Below are 18,890 nucleotides of genomic sequence, written 5' to 3'. Positions count from 1 at the left end.
GTCCGACTCTTTGCAACCCCATTGACTGCAGCACGCCAGGTCTCCCTGTCCATCACCAACTCCCGGAGTTTACTCAAACCCATGTCCATTGAGTTGGTGATACCATCCAACCATCTCATTCTCTGCCGTCCCCTTCTCCTCCTGCCTTCAATCTTTCCTAGCATCACTCATTGGAAAAATGAGTCAGTTCTTCATATCAGGTGGCCAAATTATTGGAGTTCCAGCTACAACATCAGTCCTTCCAATGAACATTTGGACTGATTTCCTTTAGGATGGACTGGTTGGATCTCCTTGCAGCCCAAGGGACTCTCAAGAGTCTTCTCCAACACCACACTTCAAAAGCATCAATTCTTCAGCGCTCAACTTTCTTTATAGTCCAACTCTCACATCCGTACATGACTACTGGTCATGTACAGCTAAAAAAAGCAGCTAGACTGTGGTAAATTACATTTGGTATTTCTCTGAAACTTGAAATTTCACAGAATCTGAGAACCTATATAAAGAAACATTATATAATTTTCTATTTTTTTCAGAAGGATTGTGGAAAATTGTGTCTCAAATCTGCAAAGCCCTTCAACTCTTGGGGGAGACAGATGAATAAGAAAGACGATTATCAAGCATTAATCTAATTTTTAAGTGAGTTTACTAGAACTTTATTAAAATATTATTAACCTTCAAAATTCAGCCAAAGAAGGTTATACCTGAATTTCAGTGCAGAGGCTATTTCTCAAAATATTTTGGTGTCCTATTTTGTGAATTATTTTTAAAGTCAAGTTGGAAACCACACAAAAGAAGTCCTATTACAGCATTTTTAAACTTTTCATACATCTTTTTGGACATATGAATAAAAATTTTGAAGACTGTTAGCTATTCTTTGTCCTAAACTCCATTACACTGATCATGCTATTCAAGAAAGTTAAAGTTAAAATTTATTTTTGTTGTTTACTTAATGAAATCATGACTTCCTTTTTCTATTTTTTTCCATAAAAATCACCATCCCCAGAATTTTTACTTATGCACTCAGAATCACTGTATTACATTTCAGTAAAAGCTTGTTTTTAACCAAAAAACAAAAAACAATCTGTCATACCCAGTGTGATTATTCTCTTTATTCAATAGCTTGCCTCTGAATGAGGCCTTTTTCAAAATTCAAATCCATTTTGAACAGGGAGAATTTGCTATCATAAAATAAGAGATGTCCCAGATTTTGACAGCAGTTTCAGATGGATTCTTAACAGATTAATACTGACATCTAAAAAAGGACAATATCTGTTTGTGTGTACAATATCTAATTGGTTGATTAAGAAAATTAACCTTAGTCTTATCTACATGTTATCGTTTTTAAACAGGGATTCTGCTCATAACACAAGTCACTATAGATTAGAAGCTACATGTACAGAGAGCAAAGTCTGATTCCCAGTTTATTAGTCATGAAGTGTGTTAATCTAGGACCTCAAAAGACAGGTGGTGAGAGGGACATTCATATTTGTATAACACAAATTCATGGAAGAGTGAAATGTTATTATAGAATTACATGTGTGTGTGTGTGTGTGAGAGAGAGAAGGCAATGGCACCCCTCTCTAGTACTCTTGCCTGGGAAATCCCAGGGATGGAGGATCCTGGTAGGCTGTAATCCATGGGGTCACAAAGAGGCAGACATGACCGAGTGACTTCACTTTCACTTTTCACTTTCATGCACTGGAGAAGGAAATGGCAACCCACTCCAGTATTCTTGCCTGGAGAATCCCAGGGACGGGAGCCTGGTGGGCTGCTGTCTATGGGGTTGCACAGAGTTGGACACGACTGACGTGACTTAGCAGTAGCAGTATGTGTGTGTGTGGTGTGTTGGGATGTGTGAAGAGAATGAGTCAGGGAAAGCATATATTCAAACTTACTTCAAAGACATTTTTTAAGGCTGACTACTTTCTAATAAACGATGAGAAGAATTTGATCAAAGAGAGAAATTTGTAAACTACCTCTGCCATCAATGCAGATTGACTATTTGCTTTTACTGAATAAAAGTCTGTATCATATAAGAGCCATGTTTAAATGTTTGAGGTCTGAATAGGCTTGGATAGTGATAGGTTATAACTTTTCAGTGAAAGGAAAATCATAAATGTGATATTCACATGAGGAGGAGAAATTGACCACTTCTGTCCTAAGAAAATCTGATGATGGTGGGAATGATCACCACAGTGATGGTGATCTTGGTGGTGGTGGGTGGTGGCGATGATTATGCTGTTGGTTTTGCTGCTGGTGATGAAATTATTAGTGGGAGTGATCCTCTAATTTTTATCACACCTTTTCCCCAAATGGTTCCACTGAATGAATAATGTGGTTTCCTGAAGTTTCATATTAACTCATAAGCAAAAACACAGATAACTGAGTTGCTTATGTTTTGAAAGAGTAGAAGAAAGCGAGAGACCATCTATTGTATCAGAATTATTTTCAATCCATAGTAAACCTGGGACCAGAGACTTAATTTCCAAATGACAGCACTTCAGTCACTCACTGTGACATTCAGTGGTGTATTTATGTTTTGTTTTTTTCTTGTAAAGATTTAAAAATGTTCATTTTCAAGTGCCACTGTGGGTTTCTCATGAAATACATTTATTTTTTATCAGCACCAGGATTAATAAGAATGCTCCAGAAGTTAACCAGACAAAACAATAGACAACGCAGTATTACAGAATTAAAATCTGGGGAATTCAGTTCAAATCCCAGCTCTCACATTCTCAGGATGTGTGAAATTAGACAAGTGTGTCTCTCGGAGTGTCTATAAACTATTTTTAATGTAACAGTTTGTGACACCAAGTGTGGGTTTTCCACCCAAGCAATTCTCCAACTCTCTGGACACCAACTGTGTCCTACAACTTAACTCAGTTATGACACTGGCTTCCCAGAGTTAGCATCAGACTCCACAAATTGAGGTTCAGTCTCACAAAACTGCCCTGGCTTCAGACATCTAATGCAGGTTCTGGACCTCCCATACTTCTGACCTCCTGGCTATAAATCAGGGATTCCCATAATCCTCCCCTTGGATTTGCTAATTTGCTAGATCAACTCACAGAACTCTGCTACTGTTAAGTCACTTCAGTCGTGTCCAACTCTGTGTGGCCCCATAGACAGCAGCCCACCAGGCTCCCCTGTCCCTGGGATTCTCCAGGCAAGAACACTGGAGTGAGTTGCCATTTCCTTCTCCAATGCGTGAAAGTGAAAAGTGAAAGTGACGTCGCTCAGTCGTGTCCGACTCTTAGTGACCCCATGGACTGCAGCCTACCAGGCTCCTCCATCCATGGGATTTTCCAGGCAAGAGTCCTGGAGTGGGGTGCCATTGCCTTCTCCGCACAGAACTTAGGAAGACAATTTATTTAGTATTACCAGCTTCTTATAAAGGATACATCTCAGGAATAGCCAGTGCAAGGGATTCTCAGGGCAAAGTATGTGGGCATACCACCTCCCAGGACCTCGATGTGTTTGCCAACCAGGAAGCTCTTTAAATTACTCCCAACCACCCCCTGCCATGTTTAGGGCATTTTATGGCAGTTTCATTACGTAGGCATGAGTGAGTAAATCATAGTCATTGGTGATTACCTCAATCTCTACTCCCTCCCCTCCACCTGGCAGTCGGAGGGTGGGGATGAAATTTCCTAGCGTCTAATCATGGACTTTCTGGTGACCAGCCCCCACCCTGAGCTCTCTAGAGGACCCCAGCCTCCAGTCAACTCATTAGCATACAGAAAGACATTCTTACACTCCAGAGATCCCAAACGTTTAGAAGCTTCTGTGTCAGGAACCAAGGACTAAGAACACATATGATAACAAAAGATGCTTTTATCACCCCTACCCTATTTCTCAGGAAATTACAAGGATTGTGATAATTGAGGACAAACACCAAATATATATTTCTTATTATATAACAATATCACAGCCTCATTTTTTTTTCACCTGTGAAATAGGATTATAATCAATACATCACATGGTAGTTAAGAAGATTTAATCTGTCATTTGTTAGCAAATGCCTGGGACTGAAGGAGTGGTCCCTTGGTGGCAATTATCTTATTTTTTTCTGTTCAATAATGGTACCCATGCCCTTTGTGCCCATCTCTGACTGGAGCAATATGAGGGTGCCAAAAAAAAAAAAGCAGATAGGTCAGTCTACCAGGAACCTCAGCAGGGCTGTGTGGGCCCCTTAAGGAGAAAATGCTTCACAAGAATAGAAACTTAGTTTGCAGAGTGGCTGAGCATTTTTTGCTTAAGTGTGTCAAGTAATAAAGTGTCTCGAATGTCAATGATTAGCTTACTTCCATTCAGAGTTTAGAGACCCACTTCATGTATTTGTTTAGAAATCAGGGATGTGATACCAACAAAAAAAGGAAGCTGAACATTGTTTTCCTGTGTGGTGAATCTAGAAAGCTAGTGAGAGCTTCTGTCTGCCCAGTCTTTAAAAATGAGCTGTTGCTTTAAAAAAAAAAAAAAAATGAACTGAAAGAAAATAAAAGACACCTACACAGTTAACTGGCAAGAAAGTGTTGTTCCAACGAGATCAAATTTTTTGAAGTTCTTTGTGAATGGCATGGTACTATACAAATGTTTGGCAAGCTTCCACATTTTATTACCTTTGTTATGTTAGTGTGGGTTATAATTGAAGGTTTTAAGATTGTAAAGAGCCTTAAGTCCTCCACTTGCACTGAGGATGCTTGAGAGAGAAGAGTGAACTTGTGTGCATAGGAAAGCACATATATCCTGACGTATGGGAAGAAGAGACAGCGGGCAGCATGACTCCTACATTGCTCTATTTTTAAATGTCTGTTTTTCAAATTAGCTACTGAATTTGTTTTTGCTGTGCAGTAGCATTCCTTTCATGGTAGAAAATTCATAGACACAAGCTTAGGAGCTGAAGAAAACTGAGTGTGACTTCTGTGTCCCTGGCATTTCCAAGCTGTGACCTTGAACTGAAATTAGGTTATCATCTTTGCTCTCCCAAGATATTATTGCATGAGCCCCTCCTGGCTTAGTTAATCGGATGTGGCCCTCACTTCTCAACATTCACATACACCTTCACTCCATGCCTCCCAGATAATCTGAGGTTTTTCAAGGTGTCATCACATGTGTTCTCAGGGGCAAGTTTTGGGGTTGGCTTTTATTCTTGCTTTTTTGAACTGCAGCCTTTGTTACTGCTGCTACTCCTTCTTATATTAGAGTATAGCTCTACTGGGCCAGGCATCTGTTGTCATAAGCATTTTTTTCTCCAGCCTCCAAGAAGGGCCCTGGTTTTTCCTAACCCCCAAAGTACACTGGCATATAGTACATCTGAGATCAGGCTTTTCATAAAACTTTACAGAAGACAGGGTCATAAACTAAGTGAAATTCACTACTGCTTCTAGGGTTGGATACTCTTAGGATTTCAGGCTCAGATCCAACCTTTGCATCCAGGTCTAGGTTCCATGGGGCTCCCCACACTTCAGAGTCCAAGCCCAACTCAGTTCCCAGAAAAAAAAGTGAAGAATCCTTCCAGTCTGGTTCAAACCCAGACTCCTCCTCCCCTGGGATAAGTGTTAGTCACTCAGTTGAGTCCAGTTCTTTGCGATCCAATGAACTGTAGCCTGCCAGGCTCTTCTGTCCATGGAATTCTCCAGGCAAGAATACTGGGATGGGTAGCCATTCCCTTCTCCAGGGGATTTTCCTGACCCAGGGATTGAATCTGGATCTCCTGAATTACAGGCAGACCCTGCATTACCATCTGAGCCATCAGGGAAGCCCTTTCCCTGGGATAATGATCACTATTTCTTTCCTTTGGGTGAAATCCCACCCTTCTCTTAAGATGATAATAGTTTGACCTTCAGAGCTCAGGCATGGCAATCACGGGAGTCCTGAGAACCCTGCCAAAGCCAGGCACATTTCCTGCAATCACACTCACGAGGGCAGTGACAACAGTCCAGGCTGCATGACCCAGCCCAGCCATTCCTTTTCTCAGCGGTTCCTGCAGCCTGATGTGAACAGAATTTCAAGTAATCTTGTCATTTCTGAAAAGGCTGGTTCTTCCTCTCAATTATTCAAAAGCAAATGTTTGCATGACGAACTATGCCTACCTCCCACGATCAAAAAATAACATTCTGGAAAACTTGGGGGAAAATCATTTTCTGTCTCTTCAAACATGCAGTTCTGTTAATACACCTGGTCAACATTGCTAAGCGTCAAAGGACAACTCAACCTGAAGCATCTGATCCTGGGTTCCTTCTCTGGGTTCCAGGTTTCCCTTTGCACAAGGGGTGGCTGTTTGCTCTATAACATTCGGAAAAGTCCCACCCAGCAGCACCCCCTACCACAGGTGGGGGGGCCCCACCCCCAGGGATGCTTGCATCTCTCACTGTGGCAGTATTTTGCACATCAAAAGATACAGTCCAGTATCTTATTACATAAATGTTATGATTTTAAGTATATTTTTCTTAAACTTCTCAACTCATACAACTCCAGAGCATCACTCCCACCCGTCAACCTGTCATGGCAGCAGTAGAAATAAATAGTCCCCACTGGGGACTACCTTATATCACCATGTGGTAGATGATCATCCTGGGAGTTAGGCAAGATGAAGTTGGAAAGATTTACAAAGGACGAATGTCCTTAAGGAAGAAAATTTATTTGTTTATTTGCTAATTCCAGCCAGTACTTTCCCCCACCCACACCCAACAATAACAGCAACAAACAACCATTGCCTTTCCTTCCTTTACTGGCATAATTTTGCACTATATAAAATCACCAGTATGATTTCACTAGCTGTTTAGATAATGTGGTTGGTGCAACAAATAAAGCCCATAAAAAACAACATAGCAGATCACTTACCAGTGTAGAGCAACTTAATTGTTGTTTTAAGCAAACCCTGATTGACAAAGGGGTTTGTATTTAAGTTGTGATGATGGCATTTGTTCTAGACAAAAGATAGGATTGACTATGGTAGTTATTATTCTCCCCTGCAGTTTACTTTTATTTTACTAAGAGCAAAAGAGCAGTAAGGAAGAAAAAAAAAAAAACAGTTCTAACCTTATGCAAATGAAGTTCTCCAAATAGATCATGTTTTGCAGATTCTGGAATCATTAAGAGAGATATGGTTACATAAATCTAAAGAATTCCAGGATTTTAGAGATAGGGCCATAAATATCACAAGTCAGTTTCTGTAGTCCGTGCTTCTGAAACTGGGATGCCTATGGCTTAATTAAGTAGGGACATACCAAGACTGTTCCAAGAAAACTACAAGGTAAAATCCCACAGAATGACATTGTTATGGGGCCTGACACAAGGTAGGCCATAGTTTATTAGTTTTGCTAGATGTTAAATAATTTAAAACATTATTATTAAAGCATGAACCTTGATGTATACAAATTAAAAAAAAAAATCATCTCGGAGATTTCGGATCCCAGGGATGGAATGAGAATGTGGTGAAACAAGTTAACTATATTGTTAATGAATTAAACAACCTATCAAGAGGTTTCCGGGGCTTGGGAAAAATCACTGTTGATCCTGGTAACTCTGGAAATGAGTGGAGTTTGTAAGGCCAAAGATAAAAGAAACTAAACAATATTTATGCATATTTTCCCTTGAGAAGCTGTATGTGTAGGTATGAGCAGAGGTGATGGTGCAGATCCATCAGCTGTGAGAAGGAGGAATGGGTTAAAAAAACAAAAAGAAACCATAAGCAAGCTTTGTGCTTGAGTTGATAAAGTTGTTTCCAATGGGGATACAGATGAAAAAAATTTAGATTTGCTATAAGCTAAGCTAAGTCACTTCAGTCGTGTCCGACTCTGTGTGACTCCATAGACGGCAGCCCACCAGGCTCCCCCATCCCTGGGATTCTCCAGGCAAGAACACTGGAGTGGCTTGCCATTTCCTTCTCCAATGCGTGAAAGTGAAAAGTGAAAGGGAAGTCGCTCAGTCGTGTCCGACTCTTAGCGACGCCATGGACTGCAGCCTACCAGGCTCCTCCGTCCATGGGATTTTCCAGGCAAGAGTACTGGAGTGGGGTGCCATCGCCTTCTCCGAGATTTGCTATACCTATATGCTAAAATAAATGAATGACCAACAGTGGAAGTCAGATGTCCTACTGTTGGTATGAGAATTTACAGATAAGCCAAAGGGAAAAGGCTATACAATGAACCATGTATTAATGAATCCACATTGGGAAAATTGTATGTTTAGCTGAATATCAGTATCTTTGCATCTGTATACACTTTGGTTACATATATGAATATTTGTGGACAGGCATAGAAATATAGGCTAATATACACAGGTGAATTTCCTTGCTGTGTCAGGAACTGGAGGCAAGGTACACCAAGCCCACCTAGACCTCAGATCTTGGTTTCTTATAGCACCCTCCAATAAAAGGAACCAGGACAATTTGGAGACATGGCTGATTCTAGAACTGGGGCAGGAAACATCCAAGTTGAGTCTGGAGTATCTTACAGTGCCAGAAAGTTTTTTTCTTTTATGTGACTTGAAAAAAAGAGAAAGAAAACTCCACAATGACAGAAGTACATCAAAGGGATTCAAGAGTCAAATAAAAGAGCTCCTAATAGACAAAACTGGAACAATTTGAGCAAAAAAAATAAAGTAGAATTAGATTATTGTTGTTGTTCAATCACTAAGTCGTGTCTGACTCTTTGTGACCCCATAGACTGCAGCATGCCAGGCTCCTCTGACCTCCACTAACTCCTGGAGTTTGCTCAAATTCATTGAATTCACCATTGAATTGGTGATGCTATTTGAAAGTAAAAATAAATATCCACAAGTCTGTGTGTATATAAATAAATGACTGAATAAATAAATAAATGGCGAAGAAGAGACAAAGTGCTTGTGCAGAAAAATTCCAAATAATTTCTGTACTCTGCCCTCCAGGAGGTGAAGGATAACTGTCTACTTCTTTTTTAAAAATTTGTATTGAGTATAGTTCATTTACAACATTGTGTTAGTTTCAGGTGTACAACAAAGTGAGTCAGTTATACATTTATCCATTCTTTTTTAGATTCTTTTCCAAACCTAGATAGCTACATGTAAAAGAATGAAATGAGAACACTCCCTGACACCATACAAAAAAATGAACTCGTAATGGATTAAAGACCTAAATCTAAGGTTGAATACTATAAAACTTTTGGAGGAAAACAGGCAGAACACTCTTTGCCATAAATCACAGCAAGATCTTTTTTGATCCTAGAGTAATGAAAATATAAAAACAAAAATAAACAAATGGGACCTAAATAAACTTAAAAGATTTGCACAGCAAAAGAAACCATAAACCAAGCTAAAAGACAACCTTCAGAATGGGAGAAAATACTTGCAAACAAAGCAACTGAAATGGGATTACCCTTCACTTCTTAAGTGTGGGTTGTGTCTAGTGGCTTCCTTCCTCCTATGGAACTAGGAGGAGAGGAGCGACTCTGCCGTGGGGAAAACTGACAGATACCACCTCAGCCAGGAGCTCAAGGTCAACACCATCAGTGACAGGTCACATGGGTGGTACATTCTCTAGATATGATGTGATGAGAGGTGCCCTTCATGTGGGGTCTTCCTCCCCAAAACTTATAACCCCAGTCTAATGAGAAAAACATCCCAACTGAGGGGCATTCTACAAAATACCTAACGACTAGTCCGAACAGTTAACCACCTGATGTGAAGAGCCAACTCATGCAACTCATTGGAAAAGACCCTGATGCTGGGAAAGACTGAAGGCAGAAAGAGAAGAGGGCGACAGAGGATGAGATGGTTGGACATCATCACTGACTCAATGGACATGAGTTTGAGCAAACTCCAAGAAACAGCAAAAGATAGGAAAGCCTGGCATGCTGTAGTCCATGGGGTCCTAAAGGATTGGACATGAAAAATAACAAGTTCTTCAAAACTGTCAACTTCATCAAAGACATGGCAAGTCGGATAACTGTTACAGTCAAGAAGAGCCTAAGAAAATTTGACAGCAAAAAGAAAGGTGGTACCCAGGACAAGATCCTGGAACAGAAAAAGAATATTAGGTTAAAACTAAGGAAATCTGTATAAACTATGGTGTTAATAAATAAGAATGTGCCAATATTGGTTCATTAATTGTAACAAGTATAACTTACTAATGTAAGATGCTAATAATAGGGGAAATTTGGTACAAAATATATGGGAATTCTTCATACTATTGTGATTTTTCTATAAATCAAAACTGTTCTAAAATAAAAAAGTTTATTTTAAAGAAAATCTGGATAAGTCATGGGTGAAAGTCCAAGAATGATGAATCTTTAGAGAAACAGGTTGAAGGCAGGCTGAGTAAGGACTAAGCCAGAATATTGAGTGTCCTTTGGCTCTTCTCTGCATCAGGGGACTTTAGTGGTGAGGTTTATGGTGTATTGAATACTACCTTAAACTTTGGACTTTACCTAAGATAACTCCAAGCAAACTTCAAGGATTTACAATCTGCTGGTGGTTTAAAAAGTAGAATAAAGAAGAAGACTGGCAGTCCTCCAATGATTAACCAATATATTTACATTATCCAGGTTAAAAAAAAAGACTTTTTATACAAAGAATTAAATCAACCACTTATCAGTAGGACTTACTAAAATATTTTGGTTTAAGATGTACAGACAATAAGTTGAGCTACTTTCTTTTAGCAATATTTTCTTAGGTGCTTTTTAAATTCCTTTGGAAGTTTATAGTGACTGGATATATTTATGCCAAGAATCCACCTAATCTCATTTCAGTACTTTCCCTCTTTCTTTTTACCTTTTACACTTTCCAAAGCTAATATCCAGTAATTCTTGAGGATGAAAAATCTCATCTGTTCAGTTTATATTTAGGACTTGAAAGCTTTTTAAAATGTATTGCACCTATTTTTCATTTAACAGCCTAGAGTACCTGTTAAATTATAACTTGTATTTGAATCTTAAATTAATCATACTTTATTACTAGTAAAATGATTCATCAAATTAAGTACATGTTCTACTTTGCTCAATATCTTTGTAAACATTATAGATAAACTTTTGCCTCTTCCTCTCTCTCTCCCGCCCTCGCTTCCTACTTTCCTTCCTTTCTTTCATCCAAAATGCTCATTGAGCATCTACTCTGCCCAGGATTTAGGAAAACAATACAAAGAACATATGCGTGGTATCAAGGGAGCTCACAGTCCAGTAACAGCAGATGAATGGACATATCGTGAAACCTCCTGATATAAATATTAGACTGCTGCTAAGTCGCTTCAGTCGTGTCCGACTCTGTGCGACCCCATAGAGGGCAGCCCACCAGGCTCCCCCGTCCCTGGGATTCTCCAGGCAAGAACACTGGAGTGGATTGTCATTTGCTTCTCCAATTCGTGAAAGTGAAAAGTGAAGGTAAAGTTGCTCAGTCGTGTCCAACCCTTAGTGACCCCATGGACTGCAGCCTACCAGGCTCCTCCATCCATGGGATTTTCCAGGCAAGAGTACTGGAGTGGGGTGCCATTGCCTTCTCCAAAATATTAGACTAGGCATGTGCAAAGGATGCTTGTGATGGGAACACAGAGCAGAAGGCTGTTACTCAGATGGGGGGTTGGGGAAGGCCTCTCTGTGCAAACTCCTCCCTCACCCAGCACTGGGCTATCAGTTTCAAGAAATTGCTTCCTATGTCCTAGTTACTTCTGAAATCTGATCTTCTCAATCAATTGACAAATGCATCAGACATAATCATATCAGCCAGGCCCTTCTTATCAAGTCCCAATTTGCCTTTATAATGTCTCCTAGAAGTAAAAAACAAGGTGTTTGTGATTAAATCCTAGAAGGAGCCATGAAATTATTTCTGTCCTCCGGTCCTCTTCACATTAAATACATAAAATAGAAGGGGTCACTTTAAAAAGTGATCAAATTTGACTGCTTTGTATATTATTTAAATATTTGCATGGAAAGTCAGATTTCTTTAAGGGTTTAGAAAGTTTGTGACTTAATGTTTAAAATATTTCTTTAAAACTTTATTTTCTGATAACATTGTGGTCTTTTTAAGTTGTGAGTGATTAGGGATTCGTGGTTTCTACACCAAACCAAAGTGATAAATAGCTATCAAGCCATAATCTGATAGTGCTGGTCTCAATGACTGTCTTGGAAAAAGAATGCCCCCATTGTAATGTTGTACAGGGCAAAGTGGAAGCCTGTCAGAAGGGTCTTAGTGTCATAGTTTTGCTCCAAAATGTGCTGGATATCAAGGATCATGTCACATTACTGTGTAAGGCAGTGCCCACATCGCTACATAAAACCATATTATGTAGGCAAGACCCAGACCACCAGCAAATATCAACACTGACATAGCAGCTCCATCTTCCACCCATCAAAGTCAGCAGCAGATTTTCTAAAGTTTTTATTTAGGGAGTGCTTTATTAAAAGTCTTACTATTTAATTCAGAAAAGAGATATGTCTACATTTGTGAACATTAGAGGAAAAAATTCAGTAAAGAATTAAACATGTAAATTTCACATGCCCCACTGTTTTATTGAAAGTTTAAATCAGATCCTGCAGACACTTTACTAACACTGAATCTTAACAGAAGATGTTTATAAAACCACTAGACTGACATCTGAGCCCATGACTTCTGTCAAGAAAGAATCTGTTACTTACACAATGCACTTAGCATACTACCTGGCTTGAATAAAACATGGGTGTCATTTGGCATGCATTGTTAGTTAGTCAACAATCAGTTCAGTCGCTCAGTTGTGTCCGACTCTTTGTGACCCCATGAATCGCAGACGCCAGGCCTCCCTGTCCATCACCAACTCCCGGAGTTCACCCAAACTCATGTCTATCGAGTCGGTGATGCTATCCAGCCATCTCATCCTCTGTCGTCCCCTTCTCCTCCTGCCCCCAATCCCTCCCAGCATCAGAGTCTTTTCCAATGAGTCAACTCTTCGCATGAGGTGGCCAAAGTACTGGAGTTTCAGCTTTAGCATCAGTTCTTGGTGGCTCAGAGGTTAAAGTGTCTCCCTGCAATGCAGGAGACCTGGGTTCAATCCCTGGGTCGGGAAGATCCCCTGGAGAAGGAAATGGCAACCAACTCCAGGATTCTTGCCTGGAGAATCTCATGGATGGAGGAACCTAGTGGGCTACAGTCCACAGGGTCGCAAAGAGTCGGACACAACTGAGCGACTTCACTTTCACTTTCCAAAGAACACCCAGGGCTGATCTCCTTTAGAATGGACTGGTTGGATCTCCTTGCAGTCCAAGGGACAGCTCAAAAGCATCAATTCTTCCGCACTCAGCTTTCTTCACAGTCCAACTCTCACATCCATACATGACCACTGGAAAAACCAACCATAGCCTTGACTAGATGGACCTTTGTTGGCAAAGTAATATCTCTGCTTTTGAATGTGCTATCTAGGTTGGTCATAACTTTCCTTCCAAGGAGTAAGCGTGTTTTAATTTCATGGCTGCAATCACCATCTGCAGTGATTTTGGAGCCCAGAAAAATAAAGTCTGACACTGTTTCCATTGTTTCCCCATCTATTTCCCATGAAGTGATGGGACCAGGTGCCATGATCTTTGTTTTCTGAATGTTGAGCTTTAAGCCAACCTTTTCACTCTCCTCTTTCACTTTCATCAAGAGGCTTTCTAGTTTCTCTTCACTTTCTGCCATAAGGGTGGTGTCATCTGCATATCTGAGGTTATTGATATTTCTCCGGGCAATCTTGATTCCAGCTTGTGCTTCTTCCAGCCCAGCGTTTCTCATGATGTACTCTGCATAGAAGTTAAATAAGCAGGGTGACAATATACAGCCTTGACGTACTCCTTTTCTTATTTGGATCCCAGTCTGTTGTTCCATGTCCAGGTCTAACTGTTGCTTCCTGATGGTATTCCCATCTCTTCCAGAATTTCCCGCAGTTTATTGTGATCCACACAGTCAAAGGCTTTGGCATAGTCAATAAAGCAGAAATAGATGTTTTTCTGGAACTCTCTTGCTTTTTCCATGATCCAGCGGATGTTGGCAATTTGATCTCTGGTTCCTCTGCCTTTTCTAAAACCAGCTTGAATATCTGGAAGTTCACGGTTCACATATTGCTGAAGTGTGGCTTGGCGAATTTTGAGCATTACTTTACTAGCATGTGAGATGAGTGCAATTGTGTGGTAGTTTGAGCATTCTTTGGCATTGCCTTTCTTTGGGATTGGAATGAAAACCGACCTTTCCAGTCCTGTGGCAACTGCTGAGTTTTCCAAATTTGCTGGCATATTGAGTGTGGCACTTTCACAGCATCATCTTCCAAGATTTGAAATAGTTCAACTGGAATTCCATCACCTCCACTGGTTTTGTTTGTAGTGATGCTTTCTAAGGCCCACTTGACTTCACATTCCAGGATGTCTGGCTCTAGGTGAGTGATCACACCATCGTGATTATCTGGGTCATTGAAGATCTTTTTTGTACAGTTTTTCTGTGCATTCTTGCCACCTCTTCTTGATATCTTCTGCTTCTGTTAGGTCCATACCATTTCTGCCCTTTATCGAGCCCATCTTTGCATGAAATGTCCCCTTGGTATCTCTAATTTTCTTGAAGAGATCTCTAGTCTTTCCCATTCTGTTGTTTGCCTCTATTTCTTTGCATTGATCACTAAGGAAGGCTTTCTTATCTCTCCTTGCTATTCTTTGGAACTCTGCATTCAGATGTTTATATCTTTTCTTTTCTCCTTTGCTTTTCGCTTCTCTTCTTTTCACAGCTATTTGTAAGGCCTCCCCAGACAGCCATTTTCCTTTTCTGCATTTCTTTTTCATGGGGATGGTCTTGATCCCTGTCTCCTGTACAGTGTCACGAACCTCCGTCCATAGTTCATCAGGCACTCTATCTATCAGATCTTGTCCCTTAAATCTATTTCTCACTATCACTGTATAATCATATGGGATTTGATTTAGGTCATACCTGAATGGTCTAGTCGTTTCCCCTATTTTCTTCAATTTCAGTCTGAATTTGGCAATAAGGAGTTCATGATCTGAGCCACAGTCGGCTCCTGGTCTTGTTTTTGCTGACTGTATACAGCTTCTCCATCTTTGGCTGCAAAGAATATAATCAATTTGATTTTGGTGTTGACCATCTGGTGATGTCCATGTCTAGAGTCTTCTCTTGTGTTGTTGGAAGAGGGTGTTTGCTATGACCATTGCCTTCTCTTGGCAAAACTCTATTAGCCTTTGCCCTGCTTCATTCCATATTCCAAGGCCAAATTTCCCTGTTACCCCGGGTGTTTCTTGAGTTCCTACTTTTTCATTCCAGTCCCCTATAATGAAAAGGACATCTTTTTTGGGTGTTAGTTCTAAAAGGTCTTATAGGTCTTTATAGCACCGTTCAACTTCAGCTTCTTCAGCGTTACAATAGTTTCAATAAATAAGGAAAGTCTTTATTACCAAAGATAGTTCTTTGGTTAAACAGCATTATTGGCAGATCAAAAGTGAAAATGAAAGTGAAGTTCCTCAGTCGTGTCAGACTCTTTGTGACACCATGGACTATAGCCTATCAGGCTTCTCCATCCATGGGATTTTCCAGGCAAGAGTACTGGAGTGGGCTGACTCCAGCAGATCTTCCTGACCCAGGGATCAAACCCGGGTCTCCTGCATTGCAGGCAGATGCTTTACCCTCTGAGCCACCAGGGAAGCCCCTGGCAGATCAAGCCTCTCATTTAATCCAGATAAAGAGTATTCTGTGGAAAAGCTACAATGGAAGCAAGCCTGCCATGCAAGGTGTGTGGAGGAGTGAACTGGTAGTGGTGCTTCCTAATATGAGACTATTACAGAGGGAGAAACAGACAGAGAGGTTAGGGTTTAACAGAGACCAGAGGTCAGAAGGCACTCACTTCCTCAATTACAGTGTTGATTTCATTCACCTTCCCCTGGAAACATCCAGGGTGGCAGTGAGCAGTAGAGAGAGGCAGGAATTTAAAGGGGAGTGGCGGTGGGGGAGGGCGTGGGGGCGGGGATGGCTGTGTTTTATAGAGCTGATGACCAGTGCCTGCCAGGGACTTCTGACCATTTGCACCCTTTTGCTCAAACTCTTTCCTTCTCCTCCTTGATGTTCTTCTTTACTTTCTTGGAAATAGCCATTGCTCACCTTTTAAGATTCTAATCAGAAATCACATCTGCCAGGAAACACCCCTTATGTCAGGATAACTAGTCTTCCCCATCCCTATCACCCTGTTCTTATCACAACCTGTGGCAGGTACCCTTCTTGGGTAGATGGATACCCCTTGACTCTTTCTTATGATATCATTCTCCAAGCAGTGGAAGATTCTCCCAGTCACTGCTTAGGCATTTGCCCTGGGAAGAAATTTAAAGAGAAGTGAGCATAGTGATAATGAAGGGTGATGGGAAATTGTCTGTGAGGAGGACCTGCAAGGCTGAATGCAACCTATTTTGACATCACCAGTGTGGTCACCACTGCAGTCAGTCTAACATAGCCTAGGATCAAAAGAGGCACAGAATGAAGACAGGGCTACCTCCGTCTCTTGGAAGCAATAGAAAAACTATAACAAAGTAAGTCTCAACAGGAAGAAGATTGGTGTGCCTGAAATACATACATGTGCTTATGTGTATTTGTGACATATGTGGGGATGCATGTCTATATCTATAGCTATCCATCATTTAGTAAATGAGTGTACCAGCCACCCTAGACACATATCCTTTTGCTCTTAAGAGAAATGTTCTTGGCGTGCCTTGACTGACACTCATTCAGATGAGATAATCCCAACAGAATTCCTTACCTTGTCACTCCCAAACCCAGCTAATGTTCCACGTTTTAAAGTAATTATTTCTGTCCTTTTCTCTAAGGTGGTTAGGCCAAATTACTAATTCCCAAACTAATCAAAAATGAAATCTTTGAGAAGTCTGCTACTCATGATATTGGCACTTTTAACAGATTCAGAAGGAGCCTACTCAAGAAAACATAAGGATGACTAATTTCTGCTCAAACATGATAAACTGCACGGCACAGACTTAACAAGATTGTCTGAATCAAATATAAAACGACCAGCTTCAAGATTTGCAAGAATGTGTTCCTAATTTAAAAAGAACATCATCTAGTCAAATTACTTGTGAAGTATTTCTGTCAGATTTTCCCATATCGTACTTCAGAGGTCAGTACACTTTTTCAAGAACGGGCAGGATAGTAAACATTTTCAGCCCTGCAGGCCACACAGTGTCTTATTCAACTCTGCCACTGGAGTAGGGGAGCAGATCCAGAAAACAGGTGCCAGTAGAACTCAGATATTAATTGAAATGATAATCGCAGCTGAGTTTCCAGAGCCCTGACCCCTTCATACTCAGAGCTATGGTAGGTAGAATTGCTCCCCAGATAAGGAGACTGAGCAAACAGCTAATGATTGCGTGTTCAGTTGCTTTAGTCATGTCTGACTCGTTGTGACCGCCAGGCTCCTCTGTCCATGCAGATTCTCCAGGCAAGAATAGTGGAGTGGGTTGCCATACCCTCCCCCAGGGGATCTTCCCAACCTAGGGATTGAACTCAGGTCTCTTATATTTCTTACACTGGCATGTGGGTTCTTTACCACTAGCACCACTGAGAAGCCCAGTTAATGAATGGCAGAGCCTTGATTTGAAGTTGGTTAATTGGCTCCAGGGCCTCTACCATTAACCCACTGGACTCTCCTGTCTCCATCCAGATGACTCTTCTCATTCTGCCACTGACTTACACAAATCTGTAAAGGTTCTTTGGAGAAATAGAATCAAGAGGATGTGTGAATGTATCTATACATCTATATCTATTTATTTTTAAAAATTGGTTCATGTAATCATGGACATTTGATAAATCCCAAGTTGGCAGGGTAGGCTGACAGTCTGGAGACCCAACAAAGAATTGCAATTCAAGTCCCAAGGCAGTGGACTGGCAGAATTCCCTCTTGCTCCAGAGGTCAAATATTTGTTCTATTCAGCTCTTCAACTGACTAGATGAGGCCCACTCCTATTATGGAAATTTACCAATTTAAATGTTTATCTCCTCCAAAAAACACTTTCACCAGAAACGTCCAGAATAACGTTGAACCAAATATCCAGGTGCCCATGGCCCAGCCAAGTTGACACATGAAATTCACCATTGCCCAGTGGTTCTCTGCAAAAACCCATTCAGGTTCCTGCCTTGTTTCCCTGATCCTGACAGTCAGGTAGTGTCAAGTGAGTTGATTTTGGAAACACCTTTTGAAATTCTAACATCAAAGGTGCTATATAATTACCCAAGGTTTCTACTTCCTTCTTCTCACCCCTTACTCCCTTTTCCTTCCTTATCTCCTCTTCCCCCCGTCTCCTTTTTGTCTGGGAAAAGAAGGTGAGACAGAAAAAGACGTTTTTAACAGTCAGAGTTTTGCAATGTGATACCGTGGTGTGTTGCAACACTGTGATGCCTGAGGCAAATGAATCTAAAAGACAAATTTCATTTTAAGTGAATACACTGTATAATAAATCAGCACTCACCTATCTTAGACCCTTGATGTCTTTATATGTACTTTTTCTTCTTACTCCTCAGATAAGTAATTTTCAAAATGGAACAGAGTTTGAAGAATTGAAGTTCAGCTCCTAATTTCCCAGGGGTAATGTTGAAAACCTATTCACATATGATTATTTACATCATAGCCTTATTGCAAAAGGGAAATGACTGGATCTCAGGCAGCTACAGCCACGACCTTCTGAGTCCCTTCATTCTGAGAGCAGGATACTTGCCTGTTCAGATACACAGAAGTGGTGTTTTCTCCACATGGTAAGTCAAAGGCCTAGAATGACAAGTACAGGAAAAAGGCTACCTTTTGGAGTATCTATGCTAAGTTGCAGAGAAGGCAATGGCACCCCACTCCAGTACTCTTGCCTGGAAAATCCCATGGATGGAGGAGCCTGGAAGGCTGCAGTCCATGGGGTCACTGAGGGTCGGAC

At 40.8% G+C, this 18,890-nt stretch overlaps 1 protein-coding gene and 1 long non-coding RNA gene across 6 annotated transcripts in view; one reads left to right on the top strand and one right to left on the bottom strand.

The window, feature by feature from the left end:
- LOC100848853 (uncharacterized) overlaps nucleotides 1-18,890 on the bottom strand; it is a 54,022-nt gene that overhangs the window by 13,826 nt on the left and 21,306 nt on the right. The gene's annotated exons all lie outside the window — the stretch shown is intronic.
- The window catches only part of PRAG1 (PEAK1 related, kinase-activating pseudokinase 1), a 71,351-nt gene continuing 68,391 nt past the window's right edge, over nucleotides 15,931-18,890 (top strand). For 2 of the 4 annotated variants that reach the window (XM_059882346.1, XM_059882345.1), the window contains exon 1: nucleotides 15,931-18,720. The gene's annotated coding sequence lies outside the window, so the exon portion shown is untranslated. The remainder of the gene's footprint in view (nucleotides 18,721-18,890) is intronic. The other 2 variants (XM_059882348.1, XM_059882347.1) reach the window with 2 other exon arrangements.

The sequence above is a fragment of the Bos taurus genome, chromosome 27 (assembly GCF_002263795.3).
Source record: "Bos taurus isolate L1 Dominette 01449 registration number 42190680 breed Hereford chromosome 27, ARS-UCD2.0, whole genome shotgun sequence".
NCBI classification, from domain to species: Eukaryota; Metazoa; Chordata; class Mammalia; order Artiodactyla; family Bovidae; genus Bos; species Bos taurus.
The sequence above is the reverse complement of the archived record's forward strand: the minus strand, read 5'-3'. Positions and strand labels throughout refer to the sequence as shown.